The sequence below is a fragment of the Bos grunniens genome, chromosome 27, assembly GCF_055505025.1.
Source record: "Bos grunniens cultivar Pamir isolate PY7600 chromosome 27, Bosgru_T2T1.0, whole genome shotgun sequence".
Lineage (NCBI taxonomy): Eukaryota > Metazoa > Chordata > Mammalia > Artiodactyla > Bovidae > Bos > Bos grunniens.
The window spans coordinates 19,207,013-19,224,992 of NC_141191.1; the positions used below are offsets into that span (position 1 = coordinate 19,207,013).

Genomic DNA, 17,980 nt, shown 5'->3' on the forward strand with positions numbered 1-17,980 from the left:
ATCTAATTTCAGAATATTTCCATTACCCCTAAAAGAAACCTTCAGTTCAGTTCAGTTCAGTCGCTCAGTTGTATCTGACTCTTTGTGACCCCATGAATCATAGCACGCCAGGCATCCTTGTCCATCAACATCTCCCAGAGCTTGCTCAAACTCATGTCCATTGAGTCAGTGATGCCATCCAACCATCTCGTCCTCTGTCATCCCCTTCTCCTCCTGCCCCCAATCTCTCCCAGCATCAGAGTCTTTTCCAATGAGTCAACTCTTCACATGAGGTGGCCAAAGTACTGGAGGTTCAGCTTTAGCATCACTCCTTCCAAAGAACACCCAGGGCTGATCTCCTTCAGAATGGACTGGTTGGATCTCCTTGCAGTCCAAGGGACTCTCAAGAGTCTTCTCCAACACCACAGTTCAAAAGCATCAATTCTTCGGTGCTCAGCCTTCTTCACAGTCCAACTCTCACATCCATACATGACCACAGGAAAAACCATAGCCTTGACTAGACGGACCTTTGTTTCATATTTATTTGGCTCTGCCGAGTCTTAGTTGTGGCATGTGAACCCTTAGTAGCACCACCCCGGATCTAGTTCCCTGACCTGGTATGGAACCCAGGATCCTGCATTGGGAGCATGGAGTCTTAGCCACGGGAGCACTAGGAAGTCCCAAACCCCATACTCACTAGCAGTGGCTTTCTGTCCCACCTCCCTCAATCTCTGACAATTGCTGATCGGCTTTCTGGTCTGTCTGGATTTGCCTGTTCTGGATACCAACACTAAATCTGAAACAGAAACATTACATTGGTTTCCTGGGATAATTGGCACTCCTCTGATTTTTTTTTTTCTTTTAAAAAATAGAAGAAAAAAAAAAAAAACAAGAAAACAAAACCGCAGATTTTTGTCAACTTTTTTTCACCATAAGAATTATTTTCTTAGGAAACATAAAAAGAAATTCCCCTTTCTGGGTTTCACTTTCCTAGAATTCATTATTTCATTTATTCATGCTACCAAAGAAACCTTCTTAAATGAATTATATATTTTTTTTCATGGAAACCACATTAATTATGCTTTACAGTTAAATAATACTAACATAGCTTAAACATAAACAAATTCTTTACTTAAGAATTGAATGAAATAATCCTCTGGAAAACATTGAAATGTTAGTTATTTCAGCATAATTGCTTGATTATGTGAAAAAGAATCAAATGCAAATTTGTTCCTTGTAAAATGAATAGAAATTCAAAGCTTCCCAAATCATCTTTATTTAAATTAAAAGAAAGTTACTGTCTTTGTAATAAAATAATAATGTTGTATTAAAACAAAAACATTCTCAATAGTAAATGGTTTTGCAGATGAGTTTTGCTGATAAACCTACGATTTGAACATCTGGATTCATTCTAGCAGCAGTATTTATTTTTAACAACAGGAGCGGGAATAACAGACTGTTATCCCATAGTCTTAGTGAGAATGTAAAGGTCTGGTTTAAGATGGTGAGAAAATAAGGAAATAAGATATTTCAATGAGGCAGAACCAGCCAAGTTTGGTAACTAATTAAGTGTAAAGGATGAGAAAAACGTTAGGATGGCTCCATAATCTCGTGCTTGAATGACTGGCTATTTAAGACAAAACCTCCAATGTAGGAGACGGGCGGGGAGTTAAGAGGCAATGGAGGAAAGATAATGAGTTTTGGACATTTTTGCTCTGTAGATACTAAACTGTCTAAAACTCAAATATTGGATATTTGAGTTTATTGCTCAGAGGAAAGATGGAGGCTAAAGAGATATTTGGAAACAATTGGTATAAAAATGGTGGAAAGTACAAGTTTCAGTTAAGCTGACCCAAAATTTTTAAAGAGAAAAGAAAATAGCTAAGGACAAAACAGAAAAGTAGCTAACTAACAAAACTGAAGCTGGGGAGAGGGGAAGTCAAAAGAAGACTTGAAAGCTACTAAGCAAAAGAATTATAGAAGAGGAAAACAAAAAGAGTGCAGAGTAAACACCAAAGAATTGAAGCTTTAAACCAGAAGCACTGGTCAGCAGAAACAAGTGTAATACAAAGATCCAGGGAGAGGGGGACTGAAAAAATATTGCAACTGGCCGTTGAATATCACTGATACTTTAGAAGATAGTTCAGCACCAATGAAGATGTCAAGTAGACAGATACTTGAGCCTGAAGTTTGTGAAAATTTTCTAGGGTAGAAATATGCATTTGGAAGTGATTAGTACTTCCAGTACTCACCTATGGATGTGAGAGTTGGACCATAAAGAAAGCTGAGCACTGAAGAATTGATGCTTTAGAACTGTGCTGGAGAAGACTCTTGAGAGTCACTCAGACAGCAAAAAGATCAAACTAGTCAATCCTAAAGGAAATCAGTCCTGGATATTCATTGGAAGGACTGATGCTGAAGCTCCAATACTTAGGCCACCTGATTTGAACGAACTCATTGGAAAAGACCCTGATGCTGGGAAAGACTGAAGGCAGGAGGAGAAGGATGCAACAGAGGATGAGATGGTTGGATGGCATCATCGACTCAATGGACATGAGTTTGAGCAAACTTTGGGAGATAATGAAGAACAAGGAAGCCTGGTGTGCTGCAGTCCATGGGGTCTCAAAGAGTCAGACACAACTTTAGCAACTGAACAACAAGAATGTAGATGGAATATAAAGCCACTGACGTGGTATAAGATCCAATAGGGAGTGAGTGTAGGTAAAGGAGAAGATGTCTTAGAACTGAGCCTTTGGGGCTAACCAACTGCAAGAAGTGGCAGAGCAGAAAAGAAACCAACAATTAAAACTGAGAATAGGAGGTAAGGGAGGCAGGAAAAACATTAAAAATGTTTTTAATAGTGGGGTCCTGAACGATTTTATTAACCTGAATCAAGGAAGAGAGTGTGACCAGTTGTGTCAAATGCTATTGTCAGGTGAGATGGAAAACTGCCCATTAGAGTTAATACTGTGGATGGAAAAGGAAGTGGCACCCCACTCCAGTATTCTTGTCTGGGAAATCCCATGGACAGAGGAGCCTGGCAGGCTACAGTCCATGGGCCATGAGAGAGTCAGACGTGACTTAGTAACTACACAAGGAATGAACGAGTATATGCATATGATGGTGGTAAACAGGAAAAAGAAAGAACTCTGTGGATATTACTATTCACAAAGGAGCACTATTTCAATAGAGTGGTAGAGAAAACAATTCTGAAAGGCGCGCATTTAGCAATGATGACAAAGTCAACAAAGATAAATGAAGCCTCGGGAATGGCTGCAGATTCTCAAATGACTAAGAAAAAAGAAGCTATGAGAGTGTGTATGTGTGGTGGATGGATGTGTAGATAGACAGATAAAGAGAATAAAGCAAACCAAGCAAAAATGTAAACAAATAGAGAGTTCATATGTAAGATATGTAGGAGTTTCTCATACTATTCATTTAACTTTTACTTATGGTAGAAAGTAGATCAAAACAAAAAGTTCCCAAAAGAAAGAGTGAAGAGGACAGAAAGAAAGAAGAACTGGAAAAAAGTTGAATATAGCAACTCATGGATACTTTTACTAAAAAGGTGAATACAGAAATGGGGTGGTATTAATAGCTGATGGGAGAAGGATTTTTTTTTAAGTTTAAATATTCATATTCATATTTTGGAGCATTACTTTACATTTTACAGGACACATCTGTATCTGAACCAGTAAGTATTTCTGTTCTTTTCTCCCTGAAATTATTTACATTGCTGTAGCTTCATTTTATTCTTTCCTAACAAAATAAAGCATTTCTCAGAAAACATTTAGATAAAATATCATACACTTGGAAAATGAAACTCTAAATTGCAGATTAAAAACTATGCCATATTAAGCATAAGCGATGGTAGAGAGAGTACACTTTACAATGTCAAAATGTAATACTGCAAAGAATGTTCATAGGATAGAATGCAGATTGAATTCGTGGAGACATTTTCTTCAATTTATGGAAAGAATGTCACTTTATTCAGTGAGATTTAATCAGGCTACTTGAGACTGAGATATAAGTTTAGAGCTGATCTTAACTTTTTTCCATATACTTTGAATATAAAATTGCTTAGGAAATGTTACATTGAATCTACATAGTAAAGACATTCTATTCTTTATATTTCTTTTTAAAATGAAATAAATTTTATTCTAATAAAATGATATTTGAAATGCAAATGTTAAAGAGATAAAATATTCCTGTGAAACAGAAAACTGATGTTGAAAAGTACTTGTTTGAAGTATCAGCTGTATCAAATTTGAGTGAAAAAATAAACATTTGAGTCAAACAATTAAAAAATAAGTCTTCTGTTTGTGAATATATTTTATTCTCAATACATTATATTCTGTTATGCAATAAATCTATAATACTCTATACTTAAAATCTAAGTGCTAGATTTTAGTAGACTACTTTATCATTCATTGATTTCTGTTCCCTTTTATAAAGAGTCACTCTCCACTACTAAAAATATATGGATATTTCAACAGTTAATTTAATCTAAGACAGTATCTGTAACAAAAAGGGAAAATTGCTATTGTGAGTTTCTTATATATAAAATGACATAATGGTATGATTTTATTTGAAGGTAAAGTGTTTAAAGTTAAAACTATCTTATAAACTTATAAAACACAGAAGTATTTTACAAAATACAAACATAAAAATACAGAAGTATTTTACAAAATACAAACTTATAAAAATACAGAAGTATTGCTAATATGTTAACGTGGACATGAAACAAGACATTAAAAGGTAATCAAACCTAGAGCAGAAAATAAAGGGAAAGAGAGAACAAAGAGAATAAAGCACTTGTAGAAAACAAATAGCAAGACAGTGAACTTACATTCAACCATATAAATAATTAAATGTAAGATAACTAATATTTCAACTGAAAGTAAGAGACTGGCTTCCAGTTTCCAGTAGCGCATGTAATGAATCTGAAGATCATCAATCTTTCTTAACAAGTAAAAAGCTGAAGAAAACTGAAAATCAACTATTCTTTTTAACCCCATCGGGGAATTTAAGTCACAGGGCAAACTGCTGCCCTCAAATTTGGAAAGATAGCCCAGTTAGATACAGAGAATTACCAAAGCAGAAAGTGCCACAGAATCAGTTCTGGGCAGGAAAATTAATTGTAATCTACAAATTGCTGGAGGCTCAGTTTGGAAAGGCTGAGAGTTAAAAACTGCAAGCGGGTTTGGTATTAGGGATACTTTTGTATTCTACCTTCAGGAGCACTATGAGATTCTTACAGTGAAGACTGGAGGGGAAAAACCTCATGCTTTTCACAGGATGAGGGAGAAAATAGCTATTCTGAAATATGCCCAGAGCATTCTGTTCTTAAAAAGGTCTTCCCTCAAGAGAAAATATTTTATCAGAACCGAATCTATTGGGGTTTTATCAGACCTTAAATAACCCGGGGAAAAGAAAATAACCAACTCCAGCCCCTCTGAGACTTTCTGTTCACCAACGGAAGGGTCAGTAAGAAGCACTTGTGAAGGTCACAGCCCAGCAAAAGCTCACAAGCTCAGCAAAAGACTTAAACACAATCATAAGACTACAGGATGTTTCCTTTCTACTCATCCCTTACCATCCTATCACTAATGGTATATTTACTGCAATTTCCTTTACCCAGTACATTACATCCAGCTTTCAACAAAGAATTACAAGGCAAAACAGGCAAAAACACAGCTTGAAGAGACAGAGAAAGCATCAGAATCAGGCTCAGATACGGCAGGGATGTTGGAGAGAGAGATTACCATATAAAAAACAAATCCCAACTACATGCTGTCTACAATAAACTCATTTCAATATACTGATACAGGTCAGTTAAAAATCAAAGGATGGGAAAAGATATACCATGCAAACACTAATCAAAAGAGCTGTAAGAGCTGTATTAATGTCAAAGTAGACTTCAAGACAAAGACTATTACCAGAGTGAAGAGGAACATTTCATAATAATAAATAAGTCAAGAAGTCAAGAAGATATAATAATCCTTGGGAATTCCCTAGTGGTCCAGTAGTTAGGACTCCACACTTCCACTGTAAGGGGCACAGGTTTAATCCCCGGTCAGGGAACTAAGATCACACATGGCCAAAAAAAACAGGAAGAAATAAAGAAAAAAGCCTTCATTAAAAAATAAATACACAAATGGTTGCTTTAAAAAAAAAAAAAGGATATAACAATCCTAAATGCATATATGTCTAAAAATAATCTCAAAATACATGAATAGACAGAACTGAAAGGAAAAACAAACAGAAATCCATAATTATGGTTGGCTATTTTAACACCCCTCTCTTAGCAACTGGTAGAAGTAATGAGAAAATCAGTAAAGAAGATATGAATAACTCAATCAATATAACTCAATCAATATTTCTAGACTACAGCACGGAGCAAAATCTTAATACATATTTTAGAGTACATGGAATAGTCACAAAGACAGATTGTATGCTGGTCCATGAAATAAAACTTGAGAAGTTTGTTGTTCAGTCACTCAATCGCGTCCAACTCTTTGCAACCTCATGGACTCCAGCAGGCAAGGCTCAAACCCATATCCATGGAGTTGGAGATGTCATCCTACCATTTCATCATGAGAAGTTTAAAATAACTGAAATCATGACAGTACTCATGATTCGCTCACCACAAATGAACTAAATTAGAAATAATTTTAGAATATGTGGAAAATCCCCAAATATTCAGAACTCAGCAACATGTTTAAAATTACTCAAAGTCAAAGGAGGTAAGGAAATACAGGGAAATAAAAAATACTTTGAATATGATACTAAAAACTTAACATCAAAATTAATGGGATACAGGGAAAGCAATGCTATGCTTAGAAGGAAGTTTCATCTCTATAGGGTTCTATTAGACATTGTGAAACCAAATAATTACATTAAAACAGTATTTACCACTCCTGGGAGAACATTTAAACCCACTTCATGTGGAAGTGGCAGGGGGTAAGGTATAGTTGTGAAGGCAGAGTAGTACAACCGGTGGGGAAGAGTCGATATTGGGATTGCACGTTGAAAAACAGGCTAGGTGAGAGATTTCTGGAGAGGGAGAAGCATGAAGAATGGCAGGGGGACACTATTACTTGAGACAATGATAGGAATATACTCTGGTTTGCCTGAAGCATAAGATTTATAAGGACAAAAACTGGAGTAGAGAACAGAGTTAGGTGTACATGTATCAGATAGTGAAGAGCCTTCTATACTCTCTTTCACCTTTCTAATGGCAAAGTGACCAAAACTAATGCAATAATAATAATTTGGAGTAAGAAATGACAACCCACTCCAGTATTCTTGCCAAGAAAATACCATGGGCAGAGGAGACTGGTAGGCTACAGTCCATGTGGTCGCAAAGAACAGGACATGACTGAGTGACTAAGCACAGTGCAATAATCAGCCCAATATACAATTAATGCAAAAGAGAAGGAAGCTTGGTGAATATCAAAATTAACAGAGGATTTCTATTTGTACCAGATCAGGGTAGCTTACTGGCCCAAAGGAAGAATCACTACAGCTACATGGCAAGTCCACCGAAGAGAGCCCTGGTTATGTGTCTTTATAACGCCCAGTTGGGTTGTCACAGAGCACTGGTTTGAGCTCTGTGAGTCATGCAACAAATTCCCACTGGCTTCTGTGGTGGCTAGGATGGTAAAGAATCTGCCTGCAATGCGGCAGACCTTGGTTCGATCCCTGGGCTGGGAAGATGTCCTGGAGGAGAGCATGGCAACCCACACCAGTATTTTTGCCTGGAGATTCCACATGGACAGAGGTGCCTGGTGGGCTACAGTCCATGGGATCACAAACAGTCAGACATAACTGAGTGATTAAGCACAGCACATCTATTTTACAAGGGGTGGAATGGAGTGGGAGGTGGAAGGAAGGCTCAGTGGGAGAGGACATATGTATATCTATGGCTGATTCATGTTAATGTATGGCCGAAACCAACACAATATTGTAAAGCAATTATCCTTCAATTAAAAATAAATATATTTTAACAAAAAAAAGAAAAACTCAGTGGCATGCCAAGTGTGAGAAAACAGACCAACTAAACTACGTTACTGAGAAGTGCTGAATTTATAAACAAGAGACAGTTATAAAACAAACAAAAAACAGCACCATGGTGTCACGTTGAGGAACAGTTCTGTACCAGAAAACGTAAAGTGATTAAATCAGTGCTGATGAATACTGGTTCAGTGGGTCAAGGTCTCTCAATGAAAATGAACACCTGAGACAGTCCATATTATTGACTTACTGGTAACATTAAAACACTACATAAAACACTTCCACTTAGCAGAATTTAACGTTGTCAGAAGTCATAAAGCAGTTTTATTTTACCTAATTCACAATTAAGTTATAATAGCAGCAAGTGGTATTTGGGGTTGTTAAAGTTACTCAGTTGCAGAGCTAGAGGATTTGATGAGGTATACAATTTTTCCCTCAAGGCTAAAAATGTAATTATGAAAACGTCCTGAACTGAAAAACAGTGTTGTCAGCTGTTTCCAGGAAAGATAAAAGATCACTTAAAGGTAAAGAGATTATGGACAAAAGAGACACCAAATTAAGTGCAAAGCACCAGTGTAAAGAGAGCAAGTTATAAACAAGAACTAAACATTAAAATATTTTACTATAAAGGCAGAATAGGGCTTTCATGTTTCTGAAAGAACAGCACTGAATTGTTTCATTTGTGTCTCTGATTAGTTTATTAAGATGTTTAAAGACGAGTAGAAATCGAATGATTATTAAGCTTCAAATTGTGCTGAAGAATGTGTCTCCGTTTCTCAAAATGGCACTGTCCCACACTCAATAACCAGGGGACTTTTCATAAATTCATATAAACTGCAAAGGACACTTAATCATTTTTTTCATTTCTTACCCCAAAACCTATCTTACTCTAAGTCTTCTCTGCAAAATAAAGATATTAACGTCTGCCTTCACAGGATCACAGGGAAGATCAAATACAAGTAAATGAATAATACATGTGAAAGAACTTTGTACAATCCAAAGCCCTACACAGAAGACAATATTACAAAGTACCTTATATTTCTAAAGCCCTTCTCAAAGCATTCCCCACTTGACTCAATTCCCAATCATTAACTAAGACCTATTGCATGTCAGGTACTCTATTAGATGCCGGGACTTAAGACACAAAATCTTCACCCTCTGGGAGCTCAACGTACAGGTTTTAGAGGAAAAAAACAAACATTATCATCAGATAATCTTGTCTGTACTTGACAAAAATGCTGTGGAAGCATAGAGGAGAGGCATTTGTTATAAAGGAACTGGCATGTAAGGTAGAGAAATGAGGAGAAAACTTCTATTTTCAGGACTCATATCTTCTGCAATGTCCATTAAATACTTATGAATAACTTGAAATCATCTCATTTGACCTTTTTATCAGTCTTCTGATGGAAAAGAGGAGAGATGTACTTTAATTTTTACACGAGGCAAGTGAAGCTTAGAAAAGATGAGCAACTTCATTCGTACTAAACCATCTCACCTTCAGCCAACAGTTTCAACAATACCTCACGGACTCAAGAAGTGGTCACAGTTATGCAATATGGTTTACTTGGCATTTGCAAGAATGTGAATGGATATGGAGTCCCGTTGGAAATTAAAGTTTTCATACTAGACACGTGTTCTGAAAAAAATAAATCATGATTCTCAGAAAATAAGATGCTGCCATTGTACATGTGGAATAGAATCAAAACCTGGGAAATAAATTCAGTATGCATGTACATGTTTACAGTCATGCACAGTCCAGTCTCAAACCCAAAGCTGTTCTGGGAGGATAAACAGAGACACAGATGTGGAGAACAAATGAATGGATACCAAGGAGGGGAATGAATTGGGACAGAGGGATTGATATATAGACCCTACTATGTACAAACTAGATGACTAACGAGAACCTATTGTACAGCACAGGGAACTCTACTCAATGCTCTGTGGTGATCTAAATGGAAGGAAATCCAAAAAGGAGGCCATATATGTGTGTGTATAGCTTATTCACTTTGAGGTACAGCAGAAACTCATACAACATTGTCAAGCAACCATACTCCAATAAAAAAATTTAAAATAAATAAATAACTGTCAATTCGTATGCCATAGGAATGTCAAAGGCAGTGGATTCATAAAACCATTGCTTGGCCACACTACCCCATGGAGAGTGTAGAAGTCCATGCACACTAGGTGGCCCATGTGGGTTTAAAAAAGAAGGGCTTTTTCCTGCCCTCTCCCCACATAAAGCACACACTAACACACAAGCGCACACGCACAGGCAGGCACACAACGCAGCAGTGGCGACAGTCCGCACAGGGACAGATTCCAGCAGCTCTTGCTCTGCTCCTCAAGAAGGATTTTCTGGAGTATTTTTGAAGGATCTTCCAGAGCTGATTTAGCAATACTCCTCTGTCAATAAACAGAGGTCAAGGAGCTCCTCCACATCATGGGAGTCTGATGAAGGTAAGTGTACCGCTTGTGGAGAACAGAGACAGATGGGAACAGGACATTCATCCAAAACAAGCTGAACTCCAGAAAGCAATCTGAGTGACTAACAGCAAATACTTTGAAGAAATTGTATTCACTGACAATATCAAATATTGTGAGGCCATTAAAACTCATGCTCCAATTATCACTTTATGAGTCAATGCTCATGACACAACAGTAAATTTTAAAAAGCAAGCTGCATTCAAAATTGATGGCAATTTCCTTAAATACACATGTATTAAGCATTTATATACGTTATTTCATATCTTTTATATTTATATAATATGTAATTACACATCATAAGTGTAAATACTAAACATTTAAATTGGTAAATATATGTGCCACGAATATAGATTCAAAAGAAATAAAATAATGTTAACCATCAGTTTTTAAATGTTTCATCATTTAGTACAATGAATATCTGTTATATTTTTAAGAAATATTTGAAATAAAAGTATAATTTCCCGGTTAAAGATAAGAGATTGGAAATACGTACTAACCTCTGCTTCCTCTTTAGTGTGCACAAAAACAAGCTTGCTTTGTTGACTTGTGTTTTAAGGCATAAACCCATCAGGGCAAAATATCAAAAGAGAAGACAATAACAACAACATACTGGAAGTAGAAACCAAATGAAAGAGTCATAACAGAATAACAAAACTGTAAGAGCTCAAAGCAAGGCCGCTAATGAGGACAGCAAGGAGGCAACATGGTTTATAGCAGAAAACCCACAAAGCCCCAGAAACGAGTGGTCAAAGAATGAAGAGCTGTGTGAGAACCAGGCAGAAACTCGCACAGGAGTTTCTGTGGACGAGTGGACCGTCCTCACTCCCTTACCAGGGGGAGAAGACTGGAGTTAATTCCCTGGCACACAAGAAACAGAACTCTGTAATGGGAGACAGCAGAAGACATGGGCAGCATCTTGGAAAAATAGAGAAGTACAGCCCCAAAGAAACAGCCTCGCCTATTTTAAACTAGAGCGAAGCCCCAGTTCCAATCGATTTTTCAGGGTTCTGCTCTTCAATACAAGCAGATAGCGAAGGATCGTCATGTTCTTGCAGAATTAAGCATGAGCAAATAATGGAAAGATTCTGGAATATAACCAGCTTCTTGAAACAGAGTAGGTAGAATATAATAGAAGACCCAAATTAAACCTCATAGAAATTACATAGGCACTCAGTGATACTGCTAAAGACAGAATGTATATATTAAAAACAAATGCTTTACGTTCAAGAATAAGGAGAAACAAGGTTTTCAAAAAGACCAAGTGAGGCAAGAACAAGGCCTGTCACAAGGTTATGGCGCGAGGACGGTTTATCAACTAGGAACTGGTTCAGTGGAACATAACAGGAAGCCAGCGTAAAGCGTCTTGGGTAATAGTGTTATTTTCTCATATAACATTTCTAATGATGCACTCAAATGCATCATCATGTTTTTGATGATGCATTTTTCTCTCTTTTTTCTCTCTTCCTATTGAGTGAGAATTATCATGTGTCTTTTGTCTTCATGATTTTTTACCTCCTCGTTGAAATATGGCCATTTACCTTCAAGTTATGGAGAGGAGAGTACAAGCAAGACTTCCCTGGTGGTACAGTGGGTAAGAATCCACCTGCCAATGCAGGGGACACTGGTTCGATCCCTGGTCCAGGAAGATTCCACATGGTGCAGAGCAACGAAGCCTGTGTGCCACAACTACTGAAATGCACGCTCTAGGGTCTGTGAGCCGCTGCTAATGAGCCGCTGCGCCACAACTACCGAAGCGCATGCCTAGAGCCCGTGCTCCTCAACAAGAGAAGCCACGCAACGAGAAGCCCCCGCATCACCATGAAGAGTAGCCCCTTCTCTGCAACTAGAGAAAGACCGCCCACAGCAACCAAGACCCAGTGTAACCAAAAATTAATACATTTTTTAAAAAAAGAGTAAGAACTAAGGGAAAAAGTAACAAGCACAGGCCAGTTAAAGTATGAAGAGCTCACCTAGAAATCCTGCTGGGTAACTTTTGCTCCTATGTTATTGATCAACATTGTAGCACATGGTCACTTATGGATACAAAAGATATGTAGAATTTTTATGTTTGCTTTTTCACCTTAAACTGGACTCATTACCACTCTAAAAAATATCAAGTTCTGGTTATAAGGAAGGAGGAGAGAGTAGTGTGGACAGGGAACAGGCAGCATATAGCACAGATGATATTTTTTTTTAAGTTGAAATGTTTCAATAATAGGCCTAAAACTCAATTCCAGTTGTCAATAAATTAGATGTATACAATGAAGGGGATCACTTAATTTAATCATCATTCCAGGCTGTTCTGTGCATTTATGGGAATGACCCCTAAGGAACAGACGCACACAAAGGAAATACTGAGGAAACAGAAAATTGGAAAATCAGTAGTTATCTTACTTCACCTTTCAGGTAACTGCTTTCAGATGCTTCAGAATTTTTATAGAAGAAAATCTACATTATACTATCAGTTGTAGTTGGTGACAGTAAGTCAAAATATATTTCTTTTTACTTCGTAAATCTAAGAAAACACACAGAAGCCTGACAATAAACTATCCCAGAATCAATAAAAAAACTAAAAGTTAAATATAAAAATTGCCTTTCTATTGCATAAAAATGTAATTTTACCAGTCCAATGTATATATCACTTGAAAAAAATGCAGCTGCAAAATACAATCTTTTTTATGCTTTATATTGCTGAATTTTGCAATTCAAAATAAAAGGCACATGTAAATTGATTCCTTCTTTTATTTCTGAAGAAGTCACTATTTCTTTTTCACTGCCATCTGCTGTGATTAAGATTTTTACCCCAACAGGTGAATATAACAATGCAAAAAAGGAATAATTAACAACATCTTTCTCTCATTATATTTCTCACAGAAGTTAAAAGAATAAAAAGTAATTGCAACTGCAGACGTGTTTCAAAACAAAGACCTAAATAGGAAGAACAACTCTTAAATGTATTGTAGATTATCTGAGAGTGTTAGTTGCTCAGTTGTGTCCAACTCTTCACAACCCCACGGACTGCAACCCACCAGACCCAGACCCCTCTGTCCATGGAATTCTCCAGGCAAGAAGACCAGAAGAGTTTGCCGTTTCCTTTTCCAGGGGATCTTCCTGACCCAGGAATCAAACCTGATCTCCTGCATTGCAAGCATAGTCTTTACCATCTGAGCCACTGAAGCCACAAATTGCTTAGACTGAATTGAACATAGTTTTCAGATAATAAATTAATAGGATAAAACCTGTATCTACATTTATTAAAGGGGAAGCACTTTGTATCTACACACAGATGTACAGTATGATCTGATAATCAGTTTGAATTATTTCTCAACTAAAAAATGTGACACCTAACAAGTAGTCATTCTTAGACTAAGCTGCCCATTGGAATGACCTGAAAGCCCTTCACATTCACAGATTCCTCAAGCCTATCCATCTCAAGCTTGGATTCAGTAGGGTGTGGGTTGACTCTAGGAATCTCTATTCCTTTGAAGTTTTCCAAGTGATTTTGATATCCAAGGAGGCAACTGAATACATCTTTAATAGTTGAAGTATTTACTATGGGTAAAACTGCTAAACTTGGGAAGAGGGAAAGTTGATACATTTATTCTCATGTAAGAGTTGGACACAACTAAGCGACTGAACTGAATTGACTGAGCTTATTATGTGGCTTACTGGTTTTTTAACTGAGAACAAATTTGCTTCTCAGTGACATCTGGAAATGCCTGGAGACATTTTTGGCTGTCACCACTATGGGGAGGTAGGATGCAGTCTGGGAGGCAGTACTACTGGCATCAAGTGTGAAGAGGCCAAAGGATGCTGCTAAACATTTCACAATGCACAGGACAACCCTTCACAACCAAGAATTATCCAGCCCAAAATGCCACTCTGTCAAGACTGACAAACTCTGGTTCTAGCAGGAGGAATAAGAAATGTACGCCAAAATATGTAACTCCTGGCATAAATACTTAAATGTCAATGCAAAAATATAGATAAACATCATGGTTGTTCAGAGTAGTGTAAGTTAATACCAGGAGATAAAAATTCTTAGACCCTGGAATGAAGTCTGCCCTTTTTTCCTACAGCCCTACCATGCAAGCATTCATTCATTCAACATTAGTTGAAACACAAGCTTCAAGCATTCGTGGAAATGATAATTAACTAAATACTAGTAGATAAAATCCCTGCTGTCATAAAAGTCAGATTTTAGTAGGAAGAACCAGGTAGAATGACTAAAGCCTCAAAATCGAGAATATTAAATGTGGACAAGTATGTAGGATGACTGAAACATCCACACATCTCTAGTAAGAGTGGAAATGTGTACAATTACTTTGGAAAACTAATACAGCAGTATCTACCAAAGCTGACCTGCATACCCTCTAATTTAACACTCCCATCTCTAGGTGTATAATCAGTAGAACCGCATATGTCTGTGCCCCAGAAGACATGCACCAGAATGTTCATAGGAGGACTATGTTTAATAGTCCAAAACCAGATACAATAAAAATGTCTGTAATAGTAAAATGAGTATTTTTAAAACTGGGGTTTATTTATACAACAGAATAATTAAATTGAATGAGCTATAGTACACAGAAATATAAAGATAAATCTCACAAATGTAATAATCATGAGTGAAAACTGCGAAACACAGAAATTATATATGGTATTATCTCACTTATATAAAGATCATAAAGAGGCAAAATTAATCTATGGTGTTACAAGACAGAGAATTGTTACTTTGGGAGGAGAGGATGAAGGGATTTCTGCAAGTCTTCTGGAGGCTGTAACATTCCATGTCAGTCTGGGTAGTAGAGCCGATAACCCATATAATCTTTTCGTTTTTCTATATATTTTAGTTAAAACATTAACGTAATACCAAGGTGATTAGTGCTATGAAGAAATGCAAAGTAGGAAAAGGAGTGAGAGGGAGACAGGTTGGTGTGGCAGGTATGATAATATAGAGAGCAGGGGTCAGTAATCACTTTCTGTAAAGAGCCAAATAATAAAAATACAGGATGAGGCTTTGCTGCCATGTGCACGAAAGTAAGCACAGACAGTAAGTAAAGGAATGAGTGTGATTTTGCTCCAATAAAAATTTACTTATGAATGCTGAAATCTGAATTTCACACAATGTCTATGTGTCACAAATTATTCTGATTTTTATTTTTTTCTAACCAATTAAAAAGTATCGTACCATTCTCAGCTCAGGAACCATTCAGAAAGAGACAGAAAGCAGACTCTGCTGTGGGCCATAGTTGACAACTCCCGATGTACAAAGTGGTCAAGAAAGACCTCTCCACTGAAACAACTTTGCATACAGCCTTAAAAAAACTAGATAGCAAGTCACATGTTTATCTGGGAACAGAGTTTCTCTAGAGACAGTCCAGCAAGTGATAAGCCCCTGAGGTGGGAGTTCGCTTGGTGTATTTGGGGAGTAGCCTATGTAGCTAGACAAAGTGAGCAAAGGGGAGCAGTTACAACCCACCACCACAGAAAGCTTTTTTTTTTTTTTCCCCTTGGCCACACCACACAGCCCAAGGGAATTTAGCTTTTGACCAGGGAACTGAAGCCCTGTCCACTGCAGTGGAAGCGTGGAATCTTAACTGCTGGACCACCAGGAAGTCTGCCTTACACAGACAGGCTTTTAGCAAAATAACTCTCACAGCAATGGGGAACATGGATTGGAGGGAAGAATTTTCCAAAAGGAAGATGAGAGATTCAACTAGCATGAAGATGAAGTGGAGAGAATGAAGGAGGCAGGTATTCAAGTGTTTTTACCTGTTCAAACCCACCACTGTAAAGACACACACTGAGTTTATTTTAAGCCTCATACAATGAGACCATAAGAAATGGCCTCTTTCCTTCATCCTTCCTTCCTTCCTGTCTTTTCTTCATTGCTTTTTGTTTGTTTGTTTAACCAGAAACTCCAAACCAAATAAGGTTACAATGATCATTGTGTTCTTCTAGATAAATTCAGAATTTCCAAGTAAAGAAGAATGGCAAATAACAGTGACAGTCGTTTTTAAAATGCGACATGTTTTGGGATGTACCTAATCTTGGCAAAAAGATTGCTTTAAAATTTCAACATGAAATGAGGTGATGATGCCTGGCATAGGCAAACAAATGGCTTGCCTACTGGTTTTTTTAACTTAGCAAAAATAGTTTTTTATTGAACTTCAACTATTCAATGTTTATTCTCTTACTTATTACCTCTTTTATAACAACCATTAGATATTAACAACTAAAAGGCATGGAAATAGATACTGATTGGTTATATGGGGTGAAAAGTAAGGCAACAAGAAAGAATATTACTGAATGCTTTCATAAAATGTCCTGCTTTTTTTTCATATCTTTTATATAGAGGATACATCTTGGGTAATGGACTATGCCCTTTTGGTCTACAGACTAGGAACATAAGAATTCTACTAGCATAGATAAGGTTGTGTCAGGTATACTTAATATGATCTTTTACCCAATTTATTGTATACCTTGCTTCACAATTTGGTGAAAAGGAAAACACATTTAGAATAATCATTAGATAAGACAGATGCCAATTAAAAGTGGATGAATTTAGGTAAACAAAATTAAACTCTTAATTAGTAGTTATAGGAAGTGCCCAACATGTGTCAAACACTTCCTAGATTCTAAATAACATAGATAAACAAGATACTGGTACTTTAAATCCTATAAAAGCTCATTATCTTCTAGGAAAAAAAGACGTAAAAGTAAATATTTGCAAGAGTTTGAATTGGGAGTGATTAGATCGGACTATTAACTAGTACTGATACGCCAATTTATATATGCATAAACCAAAGCTCCAACAAGTTAGTTCATACTTGAAATGTGGCATAGCTGACAAATAAGTGATAGAGTGAAACTTGGGTGCAAAGCTTTTGCCCTATATAAAAATTTAACTTATAATCCTCATTATACAGTCAGCAAATATTTACGTAGGAGCTACTATAAGCAGGGCATAAGCAGGTTATGATACTAGAAGTATTAGCATATTTTAATGATCACGTGAAGTAGGTATAATCTAGTGCTTAAGCCTATTGATAGTATGATTTCAAATTTCAACACCTCCCTATATATACAGAAGACCCAAGACAAAGTTACTTTAACCGCCTTTTGGTCATTGAATGGAACACAGGTATTCCTATCACAGAATGATTAAAAGAAGTAAATCAAATTACATAGTGCTCAAAATGCTGACAATAACTATTGCTATAAAACTGCCTTATACTTGTATATAGGATCTTAGAATTTTAATATGATTATGTTAACTACACTTATAGAAAGAAAACTTATAAAAACAGATGGCAAATTAAGAACTTGGAGTATCATCTCGTGATGCTTAAATATAAGCGACTGAACGGAAAATGGTTTTCACCCCCAAAGATACTCTACAATGTTGAGTAAATAAGTATCAACAATAAAAGAAATTTCTAAAATCTAGTGAGTCTCATGTCCCAGTTCTATGAATACCAGTCTCACTGGCATTCTAATT

The 17,980-nt window shown here is 36.8% G+C and overlaps 1 protein-coding gene across 49 annotated transcripts in view; it reads right to left on the reverse strand.

Annotated features, from left to right (window-relative positions):
* Positions 1-17,980, reverse strand: part of LOC147343605 (uncharacterized) — a 352,125-nt gene that overhangs the window by 242,950 nt on the left and 91,195 nt on the right. For 18 of the 49 annotated variants that reach the window (XR_015156194.1, XR_015156185.1, XR_015156184.1 and 15 more), the window contains exon 3: positions 677-775. The exons of the other annotated variants lie outside the window; for them this stretch is intronic. The gene's annotated coding sequence lies outside the window, so the exon portion shown is untranslated. The remainder of the gene's footprint in view (positions 1-676; positions 776-17,980) is intronic. 49 annotated transcript variants of the gene reach the window in all.